Genomic DNA, 16,872 nt, shown 5'->3' with positions numbered 1-16,872 from the left:
GGCGGGCCACGGCGGCGGGGACGGCGCGGGAGGTGATGTGGCGTGACGCCACTGGTCCGGGGCGGCGGCGCGGGTACGGGCGGACATGTCCGGACGGCAACGATTTCTTCCGGCGGCGCGAGGTGGGAGACACTAGGGTTTGTACCGTGAAATCTCGGGAGAGACACACATATTTATAGGTAGAGGGAGCTAGGAGAGTCCAAACGAGGTGCGGTTTTCGCCCACGCGATTGTGATCGAACGACCGAGAGCATGGCGGAGACTTAGAGGGGTTTTGGGGCTGTTTGAAGGGGTGTTTTGCTGCAACACCCAAACGGACTTCGCGGATGCCCGGGTAACCGTTGGAGTACCAAACGACCTCCAAATGGAACGAAACTTGACCGGTGGTCTCCGGGTGGTATACTAGGGCCACTTGACAAGCCTCGGTCCATTTCGAGAAAGTTTGACACCCGCACACGAAAGAAACAAGAGGGGTGCACCGGAGGAGATAGGAGCGCCGGATTGCAAAACGGACAACGGGGAAAATGCTCGGATGCATGAGACGAACACGTATGCAAATGCAATGCACATGATGACATGATATGAAATGCAGATGAAGACATGGTAAAATGCAACACGCAAGTAAATGACATGGCAACGACAGCGAATAACTGGGTGACACCTGGCGCATCGGATCCGGGGCGTTACACGAGTCCTCTCTTGTTGAAAGTCGCAGCTCGAAGAACCGACTGTCCGACTAGCAAGAGCCAAGGCAGAAAGGATGCCCACACGAAAAACGGCTAAGGACTAATGAACTTATATAACGAAAAGACGGCCTCCAACTACACCTGCCGGCTATCAGAACAGCCGGCTGGCCGGCTTCCCAAACACTTAGCTATAATCCAACAAAGCTAGAGTACTTGCCCTCCCAATTGGCCAAGCACTCTCCAGCCACAGATTGCAGAGCAACTGTCTGGCTGGGGAGGCGGCAACCAAGGGAGGGCGGCAAAGGAAACAGCAGAAGGATGAAAAGCAAAGAACGAGGAAAAGCCAAACGCATGCATAGTCATATGTACATATAAAGCCCCCAACATGCCGGCAATCGACATAGTTCGAATACACCCCCAGTGGGTGGAATTGTGTAAACTTAACAGAATATTGTTCCAAAAGAGACAAGACAGGAAAACAAAAGATAGCAGACTAGACTAAGGCGCGGTGCGGGAGCCGGGTTGGTCGGTGGAGTCGGCGTCACCGGCTGAAGGAGTGGCCGGCTGGCGGGTCTCGGCCTGGTCACCACCGGTGGCAGGTGACGCACCCGCGCGTGACGTGGTGCTGGAGGCGCGGTCAGGCTGAGGCTGGCCGGCCGCTCCGCCATCCGGCCCGGCATCTTCACCCTCCTCCTCCTCCTCGCCCTCGTCGTTGGAGTCGATCTCCTCCGCCGAGTCTTCACCGTCTGCCGGGTTCAACCCGAACCACTCCTCCGGCTGAGCAACACCGTTGTCATCTACCTCAGGGGCGAAGGCGCTGGTGTCGGTGTAGTCGGCGACTGCCGAAGCCTGCCGGATGATAGCCGGCCGCGCCGGCTCCAGCTCCGTGTTGGCCTGCTGCCGCCAGGTAGCCAGCTGGTCCAGACTCAGGCCGGGATACAAGGCCTTGACGAACTCCAGCGCCCGTTTGGCGCCGGACCGAGCCGCCGAAGCCTTCCAGGCTTCAAAGCGGCCGACTGCCACCTCCAGCCAGTCGGCAGTCCGACTGGGGGTGCGGGGAACCACTTCGCCGGGCCAGAGGGTGGCCAATACTTGCGCCCCGGCACGCTGAAGCCGGCAGAGCAGTCGGTGAGCCGGCTGGAGACGGGCCTCGATCGCCAAGAGCTGCTCCTCCAGCGGACGGCCAGCGTTGGGTGCAATCTCGGCGCCAGCCTGCCTTTGTGCTTGGCGGCGGGCCTCGATGATCTGGTTGGCGGCGGTAGAGTAGCCATGGAAGTACTCCGCGCAAGAAAGAAAGAGAAAGAAGAGAAAACACCAAGTCAGAAAACGAGCCAAAAGCGGCAGACGGCAAGAAAGGACGAAGAAGTAGGCGGCTTACCGTCAACCAGATCTTCGATCTGGCCATAGCCATTGATCAGAGTCTGCTTTGCTTCATTCCAGCCAGCCGCTTCTGTCTCGTACTCGGCCTGGAGGGCGGCTTCGCGGTCCTGCACCGCCTTCAGAGCCGCCTTGTGGCCCTCCTCTTGGTCGGCCAACCTCTTGGCCAGGCGGTCACGTTCCTGCACCAAGGTGGCAAACTCGGCCTCCTTGGCACGAAGGGCAGTCTGAGACCCTCCCAGCTGTGCCCTCAGACTGGCGTTGGCCGCTGCAGGGACGGCGGAAAAAGAAGAAACATTAAGAGGAAGTCGTCAAGGAAGATCCGACCCGACTGCTCAGCAGTCGGCCCGAATCTCGGGGACTACACCCAGTGGGTACGCTGACGCGCCCCCACGTGAGATAAAGAACAAAGCATTTACCCCGGATCTCAGTTAGGTCGGCGGTCTTCTGGGCCAGCTCCCGAGCCTGGGAGTTGAAGGCAGCCGCGCGAAGATTGTGGTAGTCCTGCAAGACAGGCAGAAGATCGAAGTAAGAACAAGAATAGCAAACCCAAATCCACTACACAGGCAGGCAGCCGACTCGGAACTCAGGGCTACACCCAGTGGGTGCGCTGACGTGCCCCCACAGAAGAAACCAAGATCAAGAAGAAGCAAGAGAAGAAGACTAACCCGGATGGCCGCCCGCGTCGCAAGGAATTCGTCGGTGTATCGCCTCAGTGCCGTAGCCTGGGCCTGGAGCCGGGTCCGGACGTCCTGCGCGGCCACCTTCATCACGGCCGTCCCTCCGCCCGGCGTCCACCCCGAGGTGGCGCTGGCCACCTCCACATCCTGGGCCGACGAGCTGGAGCCCGTGGCCGGCTGCGGCTCCGACGCAGCCTTCTGTGGCTCTGACGCAGCCTTCCCCGCGCGCCGGCTCGGCGGCGTCCGGACCGCCAGCTTAGTCCTCGCGGCCGGCTCGCCCCCCGCCGACTGTGCAGGCGGCAGATCAGGCCGGCCGACTTGAGCCGCCCGAGTCGGCGGGGTCGGTGCCGGCGCCCTCTCCAGGATGACGACGTCGTCATCCCTCTCCAGCCCCGTCTGGTCACCGCCGGCTTCTTCTGGCGGAGGCTCCGGGGCCCCAGGCGCTGCGACGCGTAGTGGGGTGACCAACAAGGCCCCCTCCGCCATCGCCGCAGCTGCAGCCTCTGCTTGGGCCTTGGCTGCGGCGTCAGCGCGCGCCTTCGCCGCCTCCTCCTCCTGCGCCGCCTTCGCCGCCTCCGCCTCCCGCGCCTCCCGCTCCTCCCGCACCTCCCGCGCATTTCGCTCCGTCGCCGCCAAAAGATCGGCACGGGGGTCCACGCTGCGAGTGGTGCTCCCAGATCCTCCCGGCGACTCAACGACGGAGGCGGCAGCCGCTCGCTCGAGCGACAATGGAGCTCTGGTTGTTTGGAGAAAAAGACAAGGATTCAGGAGCCACCAGAAAAAAGAAAAAAGAGTACACGAAGGAGTATGTACTTACGCCGACACCGTCTGCGGTTGCTTCACCGCCTTGCGGAAGCGGGCCGCCTTCGCGGCCGGCTCCTCCCGCCTAGTCGCCGTTGCCCCGCCTCGGGGCTTCTTAGGCCGACTGCCGAACAAACCCTGCGCGGCACGACGCTTTTGCCCGCCGCCCCGAGCAGGCGGCGCAGCGGAGGAACCCGCGCCGTGGCCAGACGCCGGCTGACGGCATGGGACGACTTCAGCCTCATCGTCGTCCGGCCAGTCGTCGAAGCTGACTCCAAGCACGGAGCCGCCTGCTTCGCCGCCGGCTCGGCCACCGCCCGCCTCGGTGTTGTCGTCCATAGCGGCCGCCCCCAAGTCGGGGTCCTCCAGATCGTGCTCCGTCCGGTCAGGGACGAATCGGCGCTCCGCGTCCGACCCGCCTGCAGGCCAAAGAAGAGGGCTCTGTCGAGACAAGCCGACTAGTCAGAGTCGGCCAAAAGGAACTCGGCGACAAAACTGGGAAAAGAGGAAGAGACAAGGAGAACATACCGTGGGCGGCAGATTGGCTCGGCAATATGGCTCCTTGCCGAACTGCCACTCTGCGGAGAGTTTGCAGTTCGCAAGGTAGTTCACCATATAGGCCACCTCGTCGTGCGGCATGTCTTTGGTACATATCCGGCTCGGATCGAGCTGGCCGCTCATCTGAGAGATCAGATGAGGGCGGCTCTGGAGCGGGAGTACCCAGCGCGTGACGAAGGCAGCCAGCAGATCGGGCCCCGACAAGCCCTCCGACTGGACCATCGCTCGCACTCGGGGCACGGCTGCGGTTCCAGCCGGTGTCAGCGTCACGGGCCGGTAGGACCACTGGGGCCGCCTGTCCGCCGGTGGGCCGGCTAGTAAGCCGGCAGATTGACGTAGTCGCCCTGCGGGGCGACATTCTTCACGTAGAAGTATGATTTTTGCCATAACTTCACCGACTGGATTAGCGTGATGACGGGGAAGGGGTTGTCGGCAGCCACCCTCCGCATCGCGATGAAGGCGCCACTTTGAGCCGGCACGCCTTGCATGCGCGTGCCCAGCTTGGATTGGAAGAACTCCCCCCAGAGCTCGAGGGTAGGAAGGACGCCGATGTAGCCTTCGCACAAGGTGACGAAGGCAGACAGCAGCACCACCGTGTTCGGGGGGAGGTGGTGCGGCTGGAGTTGGTAGAACTCGAGCCAAGAGTGGAAGAAGGCGCTCACGGGCAGGCCGATGCCGCGCAAGAAATGCGAGCGGAAGACTACCCGCTCGCCCTCCTGCGGCTCCGGCGTAATCTCCTTCGCCGGCGCGAGACGGACCTCCACCTTGTCCGCGCCGGGCAGCCGCCGCATCTTGCGGAGGAATTCGACGTGATTCTCGTGGACGTTGGAGCCGTCCCAATCCCCGCTGTACTACATCACGGCGTGGGGCTGACGAGAACGAGCGCGGCGGCGGAGGAGCGAGTGGTGGAACTGCGCGGCGGCGAGGCGCTGTTGCAAGAAAGGGCAGGAGGAAGAAGATGGTGGAAAGAGGAGGAGTGTGCGAGAGCCTGCCGCTCTCCCCCTCCCCCTACTTATAGCTTCGCAAGGTGAAGCCGGGGAGGCCGGACGTGGGGTGAGACGTGGGATTAACTGCACCCACTCCCCCCCACGGCTCGCGATTATTACGCCCTAAAAGCGTGCCGAAACCGCCGCAGGGAGACGTGCGGGCGGCTTCGGGCCGCAGAGAATCCATGCCTGGGCCCGGGCGTGGGCGTGGCGGGCCCCCGACCTGTGGCGACGTCCCGTCACGCGCGTGGGCTGGCAGGCTTTTTTGCCACGTGGTTCGCAGGCGGCACGTGGCCGGCCCGCGGCCCGGTGCGCGCGCTGGCCAGCCCCGCCCTCCGACTCCCAAAAAATCTTTTGCCGAGACGGCGCCCCCAACCAAAGTCGGCTCCCAGCTGCCGGCTTGTCAAGAAAGGAAGCTGATTGAGCTTCTCGACTCCTACCCAACCTCGAAGCCCAACCATCTTCGGGGACTACTGTCGGAGTAAATGGCCACGGGTAGCCTAACCGACCGCCCCTGGCTCCTAAAAAATTATCAGGCCATTTGAACCTTCAAGCATTCAAGCATTGGGCCGCCTTCCCCGGTCGGCTACCTCTGAAGCCGACTCTTAGAAGGCGACCCAGCCTCAGCAACCTCCCCCCAAGATAACCACGGGATGGCCGACTCCAGGAAGCCGGCCATAGAGGATGCCGACTCCCCAAAGCCGGCCATGAAGAACGCCGACTCCCCAGAGCCGGCCAGGAAGAGCGCCGACTCCAGAGGCCGGCCAGGACCGCACCCACCAAAACTACACCCACATAACGGTGACAAGATGGGGTGTGGCCACAGTGCGGCCCACTACCTCCGAAGCCCGAGGCAGGCATGGCCACAGGACGCCGTACGGGTCGGCCATCTCCCGTCCGGCTCAGCACTGTAGCCATGCTGGCCTCAACGTCATCCACGACAGACGCCAGTATGGCCCACGGGCGGCGGGCCCCTTTATCCAGAGAGAGGCACGAAGGCGGCCCGGCCTCCCCCAGTCGGCCAAGGGCGTCACCGGCCCCCAGAAGCCGGCTACCCCCCTCCCTCGAAGCATGTGCCACATTAAGGAGACAAGACGAGGTAAGGCTACAGTGAGAGCCCTCGAGGCGGCACACTGTAGCCACGCTTACCTCGACAAAGCCCTCGTCATCAGGGACGAGGCCACAGTAAGCAGCCGCCGACAAGACCCCTAGGCGGTGGGGCCGGCCTGTCGACCAAGAGGCCGGCAGCCGGCAGGACCCACCAGTCGGCGGGCCCCAATGGCCGGCAGAGAAGCTGGCGAGCGCCGACACTGACGGTTGGGACCCGCGCCCAGCCGTATTACAATTGTACCCCCGGGGGGTAGGCCTATATAAACCCCCGGGGCACCCATGCAAAGGGTTGGCTTCTTGGAGTTACACACACACCATAGGGAGAGGGAAGCAAGAGCTAGCCTTGCTCTTCTTCTCCCTTGAACCCAACAGCTCTAGGAGCATTTGTAGCTACTCTTTCTAATCTAGTGATCATGCGGAGACCCCGCAGAGCAGGACTAGGGGTGTTATCTCCACGGAGAGCCCCGAACCTGGGTAAGATTCGCCGGCGTGCATGTCTTCGCCTCATCCCGTTTCCAGGCACCGGCGACGTCTTACTGGCACCCACCATGATAAGCCACCCGTTGGCATATGTCGCACCTACCACCCGACAGAGGGCCCGAACCTGGGTAAACATTGTGTCCCCCGTCTCCTGTTACCGTCAACCTTAGACGCATAGTTCGGGACCCACTACCCGAGATCTGCCGGTTTTGACACCGACATTGGTGCTTTCATTGAGAGTTCCACTATGCCGTCCTCAAAATGTTGGATGGCCCCTTCAATCATCTACAACAATCCTGTCCAAGGAGAAGTCTTCCTTCCCGGACAGATCTTCGTGTTCGGCAGCGTTGCACTGCGGGCCAACTCGCTTGGCCATCTAGAGCAGATCGATAGCTATGCCCCTGGCTGTCAGGTCAGATTCGGGAGCTTGAACTACGTCGCAGATATCCGCGGAGACTTGATCTTCGACGGATTCGTGACCACGGCAGCCGCTCCCCGTCACCACGATGAACATGCCTTAAATCTGTCATCGGACCATACCCAGTAAATAACACCTGTAACTGCCCTGGCCTTAGATCCGGAGCAGATCGTGCCATCCGAAGACGGGAAGCTCAACCCCGCAACGGTTGCCGCAGTCCCAGCGGCGTCAGAGTCGCACACAGACATAACCTCGAGTGGAATCTATGTCACCGGAGCCTCGGACTCGTTTCCGGCTACGTGCGTCGAGCTCGATCAGTCTTCGATTGTCCGATTCAGCTCCACAGACATTTTTCGGCACTCGCCTTTGGGCGACATGTTAAACTCATTAAAAGCACTATCCTTAGCGGGGGGCTTGCAGCCGAAAATCCAGTTCAAACTGGAGGCTGATGACGGAGAACTTCGCTTCCCACCCACCGCCCACTTAATAGCCATTGTCGAAGATTTAACCGACATGCTCGATTACGGCTCCGAAGACGTCAACGGTATGGACGACGACGCCGATGAGGAGCAGGGCCAAAACCCGCCGTTTACCGGACGCTGGACGGCCACCTCTTCTTACGATGTGTACATGGTGGGTACACCTAAAAGAACTAACGACGATGACAAAGAAGATCCAGTTGAGGACGAACCTCCTGCGATACAGCCAAAACGCCGGCGTCAGCGGCGCCGCTCTAAGTCACGTCGTGGAAAAGACAGCAGCACTGGCACGGGAGAAAACAATACTCCGGACGATGCCGAAGATAACGAAGACCCCGTGGAGATAACTTCCGAACAGGAGGAACGGGAAAACGGACAAGTTTTCCCTGATGAACAGGCCATACACGATGACTCGGAGGACAGTAATTACCTTCCACTCTTCAAGGATGAGGTGAGCCTCGGCAACGAGGATTTCATCGTGCCTGGGGAACCTCTCGAGCAGGAGCGCTTTAAGCGCCGGCTAATAGCCACTTCAAGGAGCCTGAAAAAGAAGCAGTAGCAGCTTCAAGCTGACCAAGATCTGCTCAAAGATAGATGGAATGATGTCCTAGCAAACGAAGAATACGGCCTCAAGCGCCCTGCCAAAAGTTACCCTAAACGCAAATTGCTACCTTAGTTCGATGACGAGGCGCCGGAGCCTGTACCATCATCGTGCAAGGCGGCTGACCGACCACCACACGGTCGGGATAAAGCGGCAACTCAAGCCGAACACCAGCCCGCCCCGCCTCATCGTAAGGGTAGAGATAAAACAGCTCGTGGTTATACATATGACCTTCGGCACGAACTGGACAATAGAGCAGGACATACAAGATCGATCTACGGATCGCGTGGACGTGCCCCAACATGTGACGACGGCTATCTATTCGGACGTGACAAGCCTAGTCATGCCCGGGCCGAAAACCGCAGACGGACTCCATCGGAGCTACGTCGCGATGTGGCCCAATATAGAGGCGCTGCACACCCTCTTTGCTTCACTGACGAAGTAACAGAGCAAGAATTCCCAGAAGGGTTTAAACCCGCGAACATTGAGTCATACGATGGAACAACTGATCCCGCGGTGTGGATCGAAGATTTTCTTCTCCATATCCATATGGATCGTGGAGATGACCTCCACGCCATCAAGTACCTCCCGTTAAAATTCGAAGGGCCAGCTCAGCACTGGTTAAATAGTCTGCCTGAAAACTCCATTGGCAGCTGGGAGGATTTGGAAGACGCCTTCCGCGACAACTTCCAAGGTACATATGTCCGGCCAGCAGATGCCGATGACTTAAGTCACATAGTTCAACCACCCGGAGAGTCAGCCAGGAAATTCTGGACTAGGTTCCTAACTAAAAAGAACCAGATCGGCGATTGTCCGGATGCCGAAGCCCTAGCGGCCTTTAAACAGAGCATCCACGATGAATGGCTCGCCCGCCACCTCGGCCAAGAAAAGCCGAAGTCCATGGCAACCCTCACGGCACTCATGACCCGCTTTTGTGCGGGTGAGGATAGTTGGCTGGCCGGTAGCAAAAACACGACAAGCAAAGAGGGCACCTCCGAGGTCAAAAACAGCAACGGCAAGCTCCGACGCAATAGGCACAAACGTCGAAGCAATGGTCATAACACCGATGACACTACAGTCAACGCCGGATTCAGTGGCTCCAAGTCCGGTCAGCCGAAAGAGCCATATAAAATAAACAACTCGGGACCATCCAGTTTGGACCGCATACTCGATTGTCCGTGCCAGATCCATGGCACCCCAGAAAAACCAACCAACCATACCAACATGGATTGTTGGGTTTTTAAACAGGCCAGCAAGTTAAATGCCGAAAACAAGGAGAGGGGATCGCAAAGCGAGGATGAAGACGAGGAGCCGCGACCATCGAACATAGGGGACAGAAGAAGTTTCCCCCTCAGGTCAAAACAGTGAACATGATATACGCTACCCACATCCCCAAGAGGGAGCGCAAGCGCGCGCTTAGGGACGTCTATGTGATAGAGCGAGTCGCCCCAAAATTTAATCCATGGTCATCATGCCCGATCACCTTCGATCGTTGGGATCATCCGACCAGTATCCGTCACGGCAGTTCAGCCGCACTGGTCCTTGACCCAATAATTGATGGATTCCACCTGATGCGAGTCCTAATGGACGGCGGCAGCATCCTCAACCTGCTCTATCAGGATACAGTGCGGAAAATGGGCATTAATCCATCACGGATCAAGCCCACAAAGACCACCATTAAAGGAGTCATACCAGGTGTAGAGGCCCCTATACGGGCTCAATCACACTAGAGGTTGTCTTCGGATCTCCGGAGAACTTCTGAAGCGAAGAGTTAATCTTCGATATCGTCCCTTTTCACAGCGGCTATCACGCACTGCTTGGACGAACCGCATTTGCTCGATTCAATGCGGTGCCACACTATGCTTATCTCAAGCTCAAGATGCACGGACCACGCGGCGTCATAACAGTTAATGGAAACATGGAACGCTCCCTCCGCACCCAGGAGCACACCGCTGCCTTAGCGGCAGAAGTACAGAGCGGCCTTTTCAAGCAGAACCTTAATTCGGCGGCGAGCTCCCGGACACTGTCAAGAGAGTCCAGACTATTCTGCAGCAGGACAACTTGGCTCGTCAAGAGCTCGATTAGCAATTCGGCCTCCGTCCTAGTCCTGATCAAGTGGCAGCATTTGTACCGCTCGTACATAACTATGCACTCATAATACCATGGGCATAGACGGAGGCATAACTAGCTTGTGATCCACTATACGACTCGACCGCCCCCGGACACACATACTTTCACTGATTTCTCCTTTTTAGGTTTCTTTTTCACAGGCCTTCTTGGATGGCCTGATCACAGGTCCTTTTGAAGGATAAATACACCAAGACGGCAGTAAGCATGGATGTACAGGGGAATTTCTAGGTGGTCTCTTTAACGATCACTCTACCTATTTTCAGGACCCACACGCAGCTCTCCTTGGTTGGGGCATGTTAAATAGCCTGTTGCTTATTGCACTATTTGTATGAATGTGCTTTGACGTATTAATCAAATTATAATGGAAACAGTTTGCGGCACAACTTCTGCGGCCCTAGCTTACTACCCTTTCTTCTTTCCTGTTTTCCTTTCCTTTTGATAACCTTATCAGATAGCACCCGTACACTTTGGTACGTTTCAATTTGCCAGGGGTATCATAGCGCCCCGCAATACGGCAACAAAGTCCGAACACTTTTTACAGTATAGTTCGACACCCCAAATTTAGCACTATATGCATTGGTTCCGAATCATGTCTTTGGTCAATAGTTAGGTTGCCCGGCTCCCGTGCTTGCTACCTTACGTTCCGTTATATCGGCTAGGGTAGTAAAGGGAGAACTACTGCGATTGTGCCCTGGTTTACCTGGATGAGCACCTCAGTAGAGAAAGCCGAAAACTGACTGTCATGATGCGGCGATAGCCGGCCAGCTCTTCGGAGGTCTCAAATCCTTAGAGATTTTCTCCGCATTACGCGAGGGATCGGTACTTACCCGATCAGGTGTTTACAACATCCTAGTTCGGATACTAGGGGCTGCGCCTATACTTTTATTGTCAAACTCCTATGGCTAAGTGAGGGTGCTAAAGCCGCATAGTCCGATTGCCTGGTTCGTTGCGCTAAACACCTCCTTCAAGGACCAAACAATTGGGTCAGAAGTGTTTAGATTACATCCTGAACGCCCCCATACTACCTACGTGGGGGCAGAAGCCGACGACTGGCCAACTCTCAGATTTCACACAACATGGCCGCACAAGAGGTGAAATTTTTTAAACAAACATTATATTACATAACGACTTTGTTCCATCATACAGGGCAGAGTAAACACAAATGTATTCATTCAAAAATAACATCTTGCGCACATTGCATCGCCACAATACGAGACCCCTCCAGGACGACTTCAAAATACCGCTCGGGCATGCGGTGCTCCTTGCCCTCAGGCGGTCCCTCGATCACAAACTTGACGGCGTCCATCTTCGCCCACCACACCTTGACGTGGCCGAAGGCCATGCGCGCGCCCTCGATGCAGACCGACTGCTAGATGACGTCCAGCCGAGGGCAGGCATTCACCAGCCGCTTCACGAGACTGAAGTAGCTACTGGGTATAGCTTTGGCAGGCCCCAACCGGATTATTAAATCCTTCATGGCCAGTTCGGCCACCCTATGCAGCTCGACCAACTGTTTTAGCTGATCACTAAAGGGCACCGGATGTTCTGGCGCAAGGTATTGCAACCAGAACAACTTCTCCATTGAATCCCCTTCTCCAGCTTGGAAGAATTCCGCAGCATCAGAAACACTGCGCGGCAGATCCGCAAACGCCCCTGGGGAACTCAAAATCCGGGTTAGTAAGAAATACTTCTTCCTCACATACTTGCTTTGCATACTAAACGCCTTACCCGCCGCGATTTTCATTGCCTCCTCGATCTCCTAGAGGGCGCCCTGGGCTTCAACCCAGGCCTCTTACGCGCTTTGGCGAGCCTTGGCGAGTTCGGTCTCTCGAGCCGAAACATCGCACTCCAAGGTCTCTGTCACATCCCTAGTTCTGGTCTGACCTAGGCTAGCTTCCTTGTGAGCATCATGTTTAAATTCAAATGAAATTTGAATTGAGGAATTCTCAAAGCCTCAGAAACCTTCTAAAAATAATCAACATTTAAAACTTATCAAATGAGTCCAAGAAAATGTTCCTATTATTCTGTGAAAATATTGGTAAGAGGTAAAATCCAAACCAATATTTTTGGAATCACAGAAATATTTATTTTGGGCCTTTTGAATTAAATCAATGACATATTTGAGTTGAATTTATTTCTTTTATATAAGAAATAAAGTTCAAATATTTTTGTAAGTTGCTTGTGACCTTGGACTAGTTTCTGAGCTCACATAACAATTTACAAAAAGTTCAAAAAAATGATTTGATGTTTTCAAATCAAATCAAAACAAAATGCAAAGAAATAGAAAACTAAAACAAATAAAAGAGAGAGAGAGAGAGAAGGACTACCTGGCCACCTACCTGTAGCCGGCCCAGCTCGCTGGCCCAACCCACCTCCACCTCCCCTGTCGTCTTCCTCCCTAGGCCAGTAGGCAGGGCGTGTGGCCGCCGTGCGCGCACACGCGCCCCGGCCACCTCCTGCTTGCCGCTCTCCCTCGACGCGCTGGCCTTCTCTGGTGACGCCACGCAGCCGCCTCGACCCCTCTCACTCTCCCTGTGTTCCTCCCCCCTCTGTTTCTTCCTCCCGCGAACGCCCGAGCACGCCGTTGCCGCCGACGAGCACCACCGCGCCCAGAGCCACTGCCTCGCCTCGTCGATGTGCTCCGAAGCTTCGCCTCGACCCCCCTCTTCCTCCCCACCGAGTCACGCCCCGCCGGAAGCCCTGCAGCGTCGTTCCCGACCTCGTCTTCAACCTCTAGCTGCCGGCGACCTCACCGGGGATTCGCGAGCTCCAGCCCGTCCCCGGCCTCGCCGTTGCCTCTACTGGATCCGCTGTGAGCCCCTGCGTCGAACCCCCCTCTTCTCTGCTCCGTTTGCTCGTTGTAGATGCCTCCCCCTTGCTCATCGTAGCACGCCGCCGCGCGAGCTCGACGCCAGCATCACTCCGGTGACCATTTGGTCACGCGCGGGTGCCTAACACACTCACCGCACCTCGTAGCGCCCTCGCTAGTGCATCCATTCACCCACTAGCACGCTACAGCAGCACAACCACCCACACCCGAGCTCTGGCCGCCGCCGTTTCGGTCGCCGCTGTTGATCCTAGCCACCGCAGCTCCGGCCACCACCACTGGTCGACGCAGCTCGCTCCCAGGAGCACGCAGGAGCAAACCCCGCCTCAAACCGTGGGCCGTAGCGGAGTCCCGACGATCTCTGCCGCGCGAAATGGTCGTCGCCAGCGAAACTCCGGCGACCGATGACGTGGACGTCATTAGGCGCTAACCCAACCAGCTAATCACCCTAACAGCCACTGACAGCGGGCCCTACCGCAGGGTCAAACCCAGTCAGTATTGGGTTTGACCGCGTTTAGCCCCTGTGTCACTGACATATGGGCCACACCTGTCAGGTTCAGGTTTGACTCTGGTTAGGCGCTGTCGGCCAGCTGACGTCATAGTGACACAGTGCTGACACAATAATTCATTTCTAGATTTATTTTTTATATAGGAAATTCTAGAAAATGTAGCAAACTTCTAAAAATCATAGAAAATAATCTATAACTCAGATTGAAAAGATTTATATATGAAAAATGATCAAAAAAATCCAATCTATCCATCTGTACTGGTTTCATGCATGTCTAAAAAACTTAACCTTGCTGTTTAGTTCAAAACATGATAAGGCACAATATAAATTCATAAGATGAGTTTGGGGTTGAATATTTGGTTCAAAATGGCTCAAACCCATCTGGTTGTAGTTGCATTAGCCCAACACACTCATTTTGCTATGTCATGATCATGCATCATATTGTGCATTGCATTGATTGTGTTTCCTTCTCTGTTGCCGGTAATTGTCCCCTCTCGATAGCCGTGAATCCGACGATGAGTTCGATGACACCGATGAAGAACTATAATATCTTCAGAAGTGCCAGGCAAGCAAACCCCCTTGTTCATTCCGATACAATCCCACTCTCTCGCTCCTGCTCTCTTTTACTGCATTAGCACAACAACGATTCATCTGTTACTTGCTGCGGTAGTTACACCCCTTATCCTCTGCATGACCTGTCATTGCCACAGTAAATAGATGAAACCCTCTAGCATGAGTGGGAGTTGTTTGAGCCCTGATGTGCCTACTCATTCATGCTTGTTTGTCATGCCTGCTACTGCTTAGAGTTGACTCGGGTCTAATTCGTCGGGGATGAATTGGAGCAGTGATGAACATGTCCTACTGTGTGCGGGCTAAGTGTGTGAACACGATTTGGTAAAGGTAGCGGTGAGAGGCCATATAGGAGTACATGGTGGGTTGTCTCATTGAAGCCGTCCTCAGGAACTGAGTTCTGTGTTTGTGATTCATGAAACAGTTACTACCACGCATTGGGCCCGAAACCAATGGACCCTCTCGGCTTCTTAATCACCCTTGTCCTCTGTCCAGGAGTTGCAAGTAGTTTCTGGTGTTTGTAGTATGCTGGAGGCCGTGGGCAGCGCTGACCCGTGGGGTGGGATGTGATATGGTAGGCACGTGGCCGGGTATGCCGGGCGCCCGTTTGGTGTCGCGGAACCTTGTACACATCGTTCGGGGCCGTATGTGGAAACCTCGGCCGGACTCCCTGCGGATGGACCTGAATAGGCGATAAACCTGGACTAGAGACTTGAGTGTTTAGGTAGGCTGTGGCCGACACCCACGTTGGGCTTCCGCTTGAAGGTTGCCGAGTACATGTCGTGTAAACGACGGTAAGTGGTGAGAGCGTGTGTGACGAAGTACACCCCTGCAGGGTTAATATGATCTATTCGAATAGCCGTGTCCATGGTAAAGGACTTTTGGGTTGCCTATAACAGTTCATAGACAAGTGAAAGTGGATACCCTAAAATGCGCAAGATAAGCGTGAGTGCTATGGATGGCGTTCTCGTAGGGAGACGGGAGCGGATCCTTAGTGGTGTATTGATATGGTGAATATGTGGACTCGTGTGCGCCACCTCAAAAGAGTTACTTGCAGTCGTAGTTAGGATAGCCACTGAGTCAAAGCTAGCTTGCTGCAGTTAAACTCCACCACCCCCTTTGTTGATACCGACGCATATGTAGCTAGTTCTGATGTAAGTCTTGCTGGGTACATTTGTACTCACATTTGCTTAATTTATGTTTTTGCAGAGAGACTTCAGTCTCGCTAGTAGTTCCGCGTGGACTTCGACATTTAGCTTGTTACCTCAGCTACGATCTTGTGCCCTCGGCAGGATCTAGTACATAGTCAGGCTTCTCAGCCTTTTTCGTGTATAGTTGTCTGTACTCAGACATGTTAAGCTTCCGCATGTGTTTGACTTGTATGCTCTGAATGCTGGGTCGAGAGACCCATGTTTGTAATATTTGGCTCTTCGGAGCCTAATGAATAAATACCCTGAGTCGTAGAGTCTAGTTGTGATGCCATGTTGTATTTGCACATAGCGAGCATATTGTGTGTATGATTGAAATGCTTGGTATGTGTGGGATCCGACAATCTAGTTGTTTATCCTTGGTAGCCTCTCTTATGGGGAAATGTAGTCTTGTGCTTCCATGAGCCATAGTAGTCCGCTACAGCCCGGTTCACGGGAGTCCTGCTAGCCCAGCACTACTGCTCCGAAACATTTGACTGGCCGGCATGTGATTCACTTCGTTCCTGTGTCTGTCCCTTCGGGGAAATGTCACGCGGTGACATCCGGAGTCCTGCCTAGCCTGCTACAGCCCGGGTTCCCGGAGTCCTGTTAGCCCAGTGCTACAGCCCGGATTCACACGTTGCTGACCGACATGCTCGATGTTGATTCATGTATGCCTGTCCCCGTAAGTTAGTGCCGCTTTGGGTTCACGACTAGCCATGTCGGCCCGGGTTCTCTATCATATAGATGCTAGCGACACTATCATATACGTGAGCCAAAAGGTGCAAACGGTCCCGGGCCATGGTAAGGTGACACCCGTGGGTATACCGTGGTTTGGAGACTTGCAACCCTCATTCTATATGTATCCCTAGCACACCAAGCCACTAACTGACTTGTTCAAGGAGAAGGAGTTCCTTCATAAGAGCTAATCCGGACTTATGAAAGAACTTCGATATCCTCGTTGATGGTTCCTAATCAGAACTCGGTAGTGTTTTATTCTAAGACTACTATGTGGTCATGCTTGTCTGGGACAACGTGTTCACATGTTGTAGCATAACCAGCTCATGTTTTGGAGCTTGCTATCGTAGTTCATCCCCTGAGAATCTCGCAACGTCATCTCGTCGATTTGTGTTGCAAACCTTCATTTTTCTTCCAAGACTCGATGAGTCTGGAATATCCTGCCACCAACCAGATCTGAATCTCGGGCAGATGTGATGGTTGGAACATTTCCCAAGAGCTATAATATTGGTCTCTCGGTAAACGGTAGAGTGGATGTCGTGGCCAACACACCCAACCGGAAGACCTATTATTATAGTATCTTGATTGAGGAAGTTGGCTACCTCTCCATAAGGATTTTGTAAGATTCTACTTCCGTAGATATTCCTTATGGATTCTTGTGCTCCCGAAGTCCGACCTTTACTTGATGTTCTACGTACCAAACCATTTTAATAAATGGGTTGCACTAGCACATCAAG

This window comes from Triticum aestivum, chromosome 6D, assembly GCF_018294505.1.
Source record: "Triticum aestivum cultivar Chinese Spring chromosome 6D, IWGSC CS RefSeq v2.1, whole genome shotgun sequence".
Lineage (NCBI taxonomy): Eukaryota > Viridiplantae > Streptophyta > Magnoliopsida > Poales > Poaceae > Triticum > Triticum aestivum.
This window is presented reverse-complemented; position numbering follows the sequence as displayed.